Genomic DNA, 8,989 nt, shown 5'->3' on the forward strand with positions numbered 1-8,989 from the left:
GTAAGAGAAAAGCAGAATACCTACAAAGGAGTTCCTGTAATACTGTCAGCTGATTTCTCAAAAGAAACTTTACAGGAAAGAAGGGACTGGCAAGAAGTATTCAAAGTCATGAAAAGCAGGGACCTACAGCCAAGATGACTCCATCCAGCAAAGCTACCATTTAGAATGGAAGGGCAGATAAAGTGCTTTCTAAACAAGGTAAAACTAAAGGACTTCATCATCACCAAGCCATTATTACATGAAATGTTAAAGGCTCTTATTTAAGAAAAAGATCAAAACTATGAACATTAAAATGGCAACAACTTCACACTATCAGCAACTGAATCTTTAAAAAAAGAAAAAGAAAAAAACCTAAGCAAACATCAAGAACAGGAACAGAATCACAGGAGTGGAGATCAGAAGGAGGGTTATTAGTGGGGAGGGGGAGGGGAAGGTGGATAATAAGGGAGAAAGGTACAGGGAACAAGAAACATAATTGGTAGGTACAGAACAGACAGGGGGAGGTTAAAATTAACATAGGAAATGGAGAAGCCAAAGAATTTATATGCATGACCCATGGACATGAACTATGCAGTGAGGGAATTGCTGGGGAGAATAGAGGTACTACGCAGAGGGGGGCAAAGGGAGAAAATTGGGACAACTGTAACAGCATAATCAATAAAATAGATTTTTTAAAGTTCTGTGGTTAAGGTGACCCAGCAATTTCCACTGCCAAGTATTTACCCAAAAGAACTGAAAATGGGTATCTGAATACTTATACATTAATGTTCACAATATCACTATCCACAATAGCCAAAAAGTGGACACTTAAATGTCTATCAACAAATGAATGGATAAACAAAATATGGAACACCCTTATTATGGAACATTATTCCGCCATAAAAATTATGGTGTACAGATACATGCTACACCATGGATGAACCTCAAAACATGGTAAGTAAAAGCCTCCAGGCACCAAAAGTTATGTATTATATGATTAAACTTATATAAAATGCAAGGTAGATAAATCCATAGAGACAAAAAGCAGATGAGTGGTTACCAGGGCCTAGGGGGAAGGATATCAGCGCCTACAGGTTTTCCTTTAGGGATGATGACAATATTTTGGAACAAAAGTTGATGGGTGCATAACACTGTAAATGCTCTAAATGACACTAAATTGTACATTTCGTAATGCCTAATTTCATATTATGTGAATTACTCCCATTTTACAATGAAGTTTTATGGTTAGACAGAACTGAATCCCTTTTGGCCCTGCCACTTAAAACGCGGCCTTTGGCAAGTCACTTAAACTCTTCCCCGTGAAAATTAATGGACAGAACCCTCACTGAAATTGGAGTCGGGAGGGCTCGTATGGAGAGCGCTAACACCTTACCACTTACCCTCAATTACTCCAAAAAAAACAGAGTACATTCCATCTCCAACAAGATTTTCTTCTATTCTACTACTCTAGCAGTATGGAAGGGGATCTTCTCCTTGCCAGGCAGTGATGCAGCCAATGAAAAGCCACTACACTTCGAACTCCTAAGTTCTTCCACTGAACTCTTGTTTACAACAGTCCATCTGAACTTCCCTTTCCTCTATGAAAAACAAGTTCCTCTCCTTTATTCTCCAGACTTGTGTGTAGTTCACCAGTAGACCATATTCCAAATTTAATTCTTTCTTGTTCCGAAATAAACACATTTTGCTGAAAAATACCTGACTATTTGTTTAAGGTTAACACCAGTCAACTTTCAGGGTTAAAGTAAATATTAAATGATATACTGTATTTACAGTATCTGATGCAGAGCCATTTACTAGAAAAATAAAACTGCTCTTCTCTGTACCTCTTTTATCCCCTCTGCAGGCTACTGGGACTTCAGATTACCACCTTATACATATAAATAAGCAGTAGGCAAAAGAAAAGTATGGCATTGCTATACAGCTTCCAAAAATGAATCTTAATGAAGTAATCAGACAAAAGGGTGATGTTTGAATCTTTCAAAGTATGCATCACGCACACTCTCGTAGACATTATATACACCTCAGCGTGGTTGGTACCAGACAGAAAATGTGAAAACTAAATGTTCCTCAATAACAGACTGGTTCAGTAAATTATAACACATCAGTTCAATAGACTACTTTGTAGCCATTCTACTCAGGATGTAGGTTTGTATTTAATGACACTGAAAGATATCCATACTATAGAAGAGAGGGAGAGAAGACAGTTTCAAAATTTTATACATCACATGACCCCTTTTATATCACTGAAAAAACACACAGGAAGAAAAGACTGTAAGAATATACACGTAAAATGTAAACAAATTTAAATGCTGGTATTAAGAATGACATTCATAATAATTTTATAATAAGAGTTAATAAAAACATACCTATTTTGGAAAAAAGATGTAAATCTCCAAAATATATAAAGAACTCCTACAACTCCACACCAGGAAGATAACCAACTCAATTAAAAAATGGGCAAAGGACCTGAACATGCACTTCTCCAAAGAGGACATGCAGAGGGCCCAGAGACATATGAAAGGATGCTCATCATCACTATACATCAGAGAGATGCAAATTAAAACCGAAATGAGGTAAGACCTCACAGCTATAAAAATGGCCATCACTAACAAATCAACAAACAACAAGTGCTGGTGAGGTTGTGGAGAAATGGGAACACTAATGCACTGTTAGTGGGAATTCAGACTGGTGCAGCCACTGTGGAAAACAGTATGAAATTTCCTCAAAAAACTAAAAATGGAATGCCTTTTGACCCAGCAATTCCATTGCTGGGATTATACCTTAAGAATCCTGAAACACCGATCCATAAGAACCTATGTACACCAATGTTCATAGCAGCACAATTTACAATAGCCAAGTGCTGGAAGCAGCCTAGGTGCACATCACTAAATGAGTGGATCAAAAAACTGTGGTTCCAGCCCTGGCTGGCGTAGCTCAGTGGATTGAGCGCAGGCTGTAAACCAAAGTGTCGCAGGTTCGATTCCCAGCCAGGGTACATGCCTGGGTTGCAGGCCATGACCCCCAGCAACCGCACATTGATAATTCTCTCTCTCTCTCTCTTTCTCCCTCCCTTCCCTCTCTAAAAATAAATAAATAAAATCTTTTTTAAAAATTCAAAAACAAAAAAATAAAAAACAAACAAACAAAAGAACTGTGGTTCATGTACACAATGGAATACTATACAGCAGAAGAAGGAACTCCTGCCTTTTGTGACAGCATGGATGGAACTGGAGAGCATCATGCTAAGTGAGATAATCCAGTTGGTGAAAGACATACCATATGATCTCACCTATAAGAGGAACCTAATGAACAAAAATAAACAAGCAAAATAGAACCACTGGTATGGAAACATGGAGGAGACTGCAAGTGACCAGAGGGGAAAGGGGAGGGGGATAATGGTGGAAAGAAGGGGAAGAGCACAGTTAAAGAACATGTGTGAATGACCCATAGACAAAGACAACAGTGTGGAGACTGACTATGGGGACAGGGGGTGGGGTGGGGGGAGGAGGGCACAGGGGGGAAAAATGGGACAACTATAACAGAATAACAATGAAAAAAGATGTAATGAAGAACTTTGAGTAACATACCTTCTTCATTATCAAACACAGTATAAAATCAGTTTACTTGTAAATGCACTTCCCTCTACTTCTGATGGATAAGATTTTATAACTAGTAGAGCAGAATTTTCTTGTGTAAGAAATAAATATAACATTTATTAGCTGTGTAACTTCTGAAAAATCACTTAAACTCTGCATATCAAAATGTTGAAAAGCTGAGTTATTTCACTGGTACAGAAATATCGGTCTGTCACTGTGTGTAGGAGAATAAGAACCAGGCTCAGCATCCAAATGCTTAGACCTCGAGAATGCTAATACGATCCTCTAAAAACTTTACTGGCCCTCGGGAAAGTCAAAACCATAAAATAAGTGTTCCTGATATGTACACAGAAGATAAAACCATCTTGCATAGTACAGCACATGCATGTGAACTTTTAAACCCGCTCCTTCCCTGGGTGTTTAATTTGTAATGAAGCTGACATCCTATAAAAGACCAGAAAAGCATCTAGAGATAAATGCAGGTATGAATTCTTCCTACTGTCAAATCCTGAGCATTAGATGTTTTAAGGAATGTACAGGGGATATACAACCTTTTGGCATCTCTGGGCCACACTGGAAAACGAGGAGTTATCTTTGGCCACACATTAAATACATTGCAGCACACAATCACAAAAAAAATCACATAATGTTTTAAGTAAATTTACGATTTTGTGTTGGGCCCCATTCACAGCCATTCTGGGACACATGTGGCCTGCGGGCCACAGGTCGGACACCCCTGAGTTAAAGGATGTTTTCTACTTGTTTGAACAACTAAATTTAGAGGATGGGACAATAAAATGAAAATGAAGTGGTTTAAAAGTTAAATGTGCTAGAAAGAAATTAAAGTAAGTGTGGTGGGGCCATTATCACTTAAGGTATTTCAGCAGCCAAAAATTTCCATTAGCAATCATGAATTGGTCACTTCTACCAAAGTACTGTGTTTAACCATGATAATGATTCCAAGAGTAGTAGCATGCTACACACAGTCAGCTACACTCATGATGAATGGAATGTCCCGTCATGAACCCCAACCAATTAAACTTCTACAAGGCTCTGGGACATGAAGCTGCCCAAATGCATGTCCTGCACCATGAAGACTTTAATCAATACAATCCAAACCCACTGTTTTCATATGTGTCCTGAAATGGTTTCTAATTATTTCGTATATGGTTGTTGTCCACAACAAGAGGCCTCCTTCTTTATATTTCTACTTAACTGACGTCCTTTCTGATACTGCCTTCCCCATCCTACCCCTGTATTCTCCACAATACTTAGCAAAATGCTGGGTATCTGGTAGATGCTCAAATATATATATATTAGCTTTGGTTAAAATAGTGGGACAATGTAAGCAGCCAATATGTCTTATAATACAACTTGTCCCTCAGTCTAACAGAGATACCCATTTATACCAACCCCCTGGGGCTTGACAAACACACGCAGAATGGCAGACATGCTCAAGTGGCCATGATGTGACATGCTTGAGGTAGTGATGGTTAAACAAGATGCTTTGAGGATGTCCTGACATGTACCTTTGGGCATTAGCATGGAACTTGTTTAGATTAGCTGCAACAAACAGTCAGTGTAGGCTACAGAAAGGGTAAATGGGATGACCCAAGAAAGTAAAAGGGAAAAATACCAAGAAGACAACTGCTTACCATTGTTATTATAAATAAAAAACAAACATACCATTTATTAGCTGTGTGACTTGTGAAAAATCACTTAAACTCTGCACATCAAAATGTTGAAAAGCTGCCCTGGCTGGTGTGGCTCAGTGGATTGAAGTGCTGGCCTGGGAACCAAAGGGTCACCGGTTCGATTCCCAGTCAGGGCATGTGCCTGGACTGCAGGCCAGCTCCCCAGTAGGCAACCTAAGTAGGCAATACAAGAGTTGTGTGTGAGAGGCAACCACACATTGTTGTTTCTCTCCCTCACTTTCTCCCTCCTTTCCCCTCTGTCTAAAAATAAAATAAATAAAATCTTGTAAACAATAAAAAATAAAAAATGTTGAAAAGCTGACATATTTTATGGTTGTGTGTCTGTTAATTTCAGCTATACCCCATTTGTACCTAGTACGAAATATTGTGTCCATCTTCCCATCACTTCCAATCACTACTTGTGAATTTCCCTATGTATACCAACCAGGCTATTTTTTAAAAGTATATGTTTTGTGCATTGAAATTAAAATGAGGAAATATTTAATTCTTACATAGGCATTTTAAACCCATGTTGTCAGTTTAGGGGAGGAAGAAAATTTTCCACTACCCTTCTAGGTTCTTTAGGCTGGTTGACTAATCAAATCGACAGATTACCAAGAGAAAAATAACCAAATTTCATTACATAACTACATATGGAAACCCCACATACATGAGCGGTTGAGAGATGGAAAGGTAAAATAAGGCCTATATTGCATTCTGAGTTAAGGATGAGGTAAAGCTCCTAAGGCTTCAGAAGGGAGGAAGGTCATTCTTAGGGTGATAACAAGAGCAAATATTCAGTAATTAGAAGTTTGCCCCACCCTATAGATAGGTCTTGAAAAGTTATCTCTGGTAATACTCTTAGCATGGGCTAGGCCCCCAATTTAAGTTCTTTAAGGGAGAGGTCAATGTTTCTTGTGACCCCACTTTTGATTGCCTTTAGCTCACAATAATTTGCATGCCAAAGCAGCACATGTTGGGGAGGCCTGGTCTGTACCCCTTCACCACACAGAGACCCAGAAATTGAAATGTATAAAATGTACATACATGACAGAAAAAAAAATAGCTGGACACTTATCAAGTCCACTGAGTTCATTGTGATCTCAAAATCAAATTTTTAATAAATCATGCATACCATATCAACTTATATATTCTCCAACTTTAAAAAGACTCGTTTTAATTTTTTTCCCAAGCCATTAAAAGTAAGATTATTCTCACACGACAAAAAGGTAAAATTCAAAAGTGGTTATTTTTTTTTTGAAATAAATGTATCTCCAACAGGACCATATTTTCCCAGGCCAAAATTAGGACACATAGCTTGGAATGTAGGTAGATAATTCAGACTATTTGAAAATCAGGCCAGTTGAAACAAATCTAGGCTAAATGGTTAGTGCACCTATTTTAACTTAAATGACAAAAAACACTGATATATAAAATACTGCTCCCTGAAAGTATTTTGTTGGCACAAAGTCAATAATGAAAAAAAGAACCAGGATAGCTGTTTTCATCACTATATCCAGAGTCTATCTCCATAACTGACAGAAAATAGACATTTAATTTGTATTCTTTCTTCGAGTGAATGTGAAGGGAGAGGAGTATGTGAGTGTGTGAGTGTGTGAGTGTGTGTGAGAGAGATTTTTTCCATGGCAAAAAAGAAGTACCTTGGGCACATTTAAAATGCCTTGTTTTTAAAATCTTACTTAGTCCCCAAATAATGAAGCAGATACAGTTTACAGAAAAGAAGGGCAGCAGGAAACAATGGATGCCATGCACAAAGCGCCCACAACCTCCCTACCCTTCCCACAACACTCACTCAACCCGAGATACTTCTGGCCTGCCCGCCCGCCATGGCTGACGAGGCAGCAGCCTTTGATGATACAGTAGAAGAACATGGGATCAACAAAGAGTACAAAATATGGAAAAAGAACACCCCTTTTCTTTACGATCTGGTGATGACCCACGCTCTGGTGTGGCCCAGACTAACTGCAGTGGCTTCTGGATGTAATCAGGCCAGAAGGGAAAGATTTCAGCATTCATAGACTTGCCCTGGGGACATACACGTTGGATGAACTAAACCACCTTGTGATAGCCAGTGTGCAGCTCCCTAAAGATGATGCTCAGCTTGCTGCTTCACACTACGGCAGCGAGAAGGAATTTGCAGGCTTTGGCTTTTAGTGGAAAAATTAAAATAGAAATCAAGACCAACCATGAAGGAGAAGGAAACAGGGCACATTGTGTGTTGCAGAACCCTGGTATCATTGCAACAAAGACTCCATCTCCTGATGTTCTTGTTTTGGACTATACAAAATGCCCTTCTATACCAGGTCCTTGTGGAGAGTGCAACCCAGGCTTGCATCTTTGCGGACATCAGAAGGAAGACTATAGGCTTTCTTGGAGCCCAAATCTCAACAGGCACTCACTTAGTGCTTCAGAGGACCATGCCATTTTCCTGTGGGACATCAGTACTGTTCCAATGTAAAAGTTGTGGCTGTGAAGACCATCTTCACAAGGTGTATAGCAATAGTAGATGTCTCCTGGCATCTTCTCCATGAGTCTCTGTTTGGGTCAGTTGGTGATGATGAGAAATTTATGATTTGGGATACTCATTCAATGATAAACGATACTCATTAAACGATACTTCCAAACTAAGCCACTCAGTCAATGCTCACACTGCTGAAGTGAGCTCCCTTTCTTTTGATCCCTATGGTGACTTCATTCTTGCCACAGGGTCAGCTGATAAGATGTTGTCTTGTGGGATGTGAGAAATCTGAAACTTAAGTTATATTCTTTGAGTCACATAAAGATGAAATATTCCAGGTTCAGTGGTCACCTCACAACAAAACTATTTTGGCTTCCAGTGGTACTGTTCATAGGCTGAGTGTCTGAAATTTAAGTAAAATTACAGGAACAATACGCAGAAGGTGAAGAGGATGGGCCACCAGAGTTGTTCATTCAAGGCGATCACACTGCCAAGATACCTGATTTCTCCTGGGATCCCAGTGAACCTGGGGGTGATCTGTTCTGTGTCAGAAGACAATATCACGCAAGTATGGCAAATGGCAGAGAACATTGATAACAATGAAGAAGACCCTGAAGGAAGCATGTGTCCAGAAGGACAGGAGTCTTATAAACATCTGCGCTTCTTGAGATTTTACACCCTTTTTTCCCCTCTCAAGCCAGAGATTGACTTAACAGTGACTTTGAGACAGAGACTTTGTTCAGCTATCTGTCTATAGTAGGTACCATCAACAACAACACTGTTTGCCCAAAACTAGGCTGTTTTCTAAATATTAACTGGTCAGGGGAGGCTCGGTTCAGTAAAGTCACAGACACATATTTAAATTTCCTTCCAAAATTTTCTAGTAACAAAAATCTAAAGTAGCCACCGAAAGGGGAATATTGTGTGTGGTTATTTTATTTTTCTTCTTATGCTACATCCCCAAGTTTTTCAGACTCATTTAAGTGAAGGCTATAAGTAAGCAATAGAGCCAAGTGAAGTAGGTGCCTGAACCATGAAATATAATTACTGGAAGATGTCATTTTTACTCAGGAATTAGGGGAGATTCAAGTCATAGAAATGCCTACTCTAAAATCTTCACACCTGACTTTCCAGGATGCACATTTTCACATGCAGGGGAGTTTCCTGTCAATTTCTTCAACCAAAGCCAGTTGTTCCTCTTTCCCCATATATTTTTGCTC

General features: G+C 39.1%; 1 pseudogene; it reads left to right on the forward strand.

The window, feature by feature from the left end:
- Nucleotides 1-7,137: 7,137 nt before the first annotated feature.
- On the forward strand, nucleotides 7,138-8,526 carry LOC123829924 (annotated as a pseudogene).
- Nucleotides 8,527-8,989: the final 463 nt, after the last annotated feature.

This window comes from Phyllostomus hastatus, unplaced genomic scaffold (genome assembly GCF_019186645.2).
Source record: "Phyllostomus hastatus isolate PE091 unplaced genomic scaffold, TTU_PhHast_1.1 phas_scaffold_12, whole genome shotgun sequence".
Taxonomy (NCBI): Eukaryota; Metazoa; Chordata; class Mammalia; order Chiroptera; family Phyllostomidae; genus Phyllostomus; species Phyllostomus hastatus.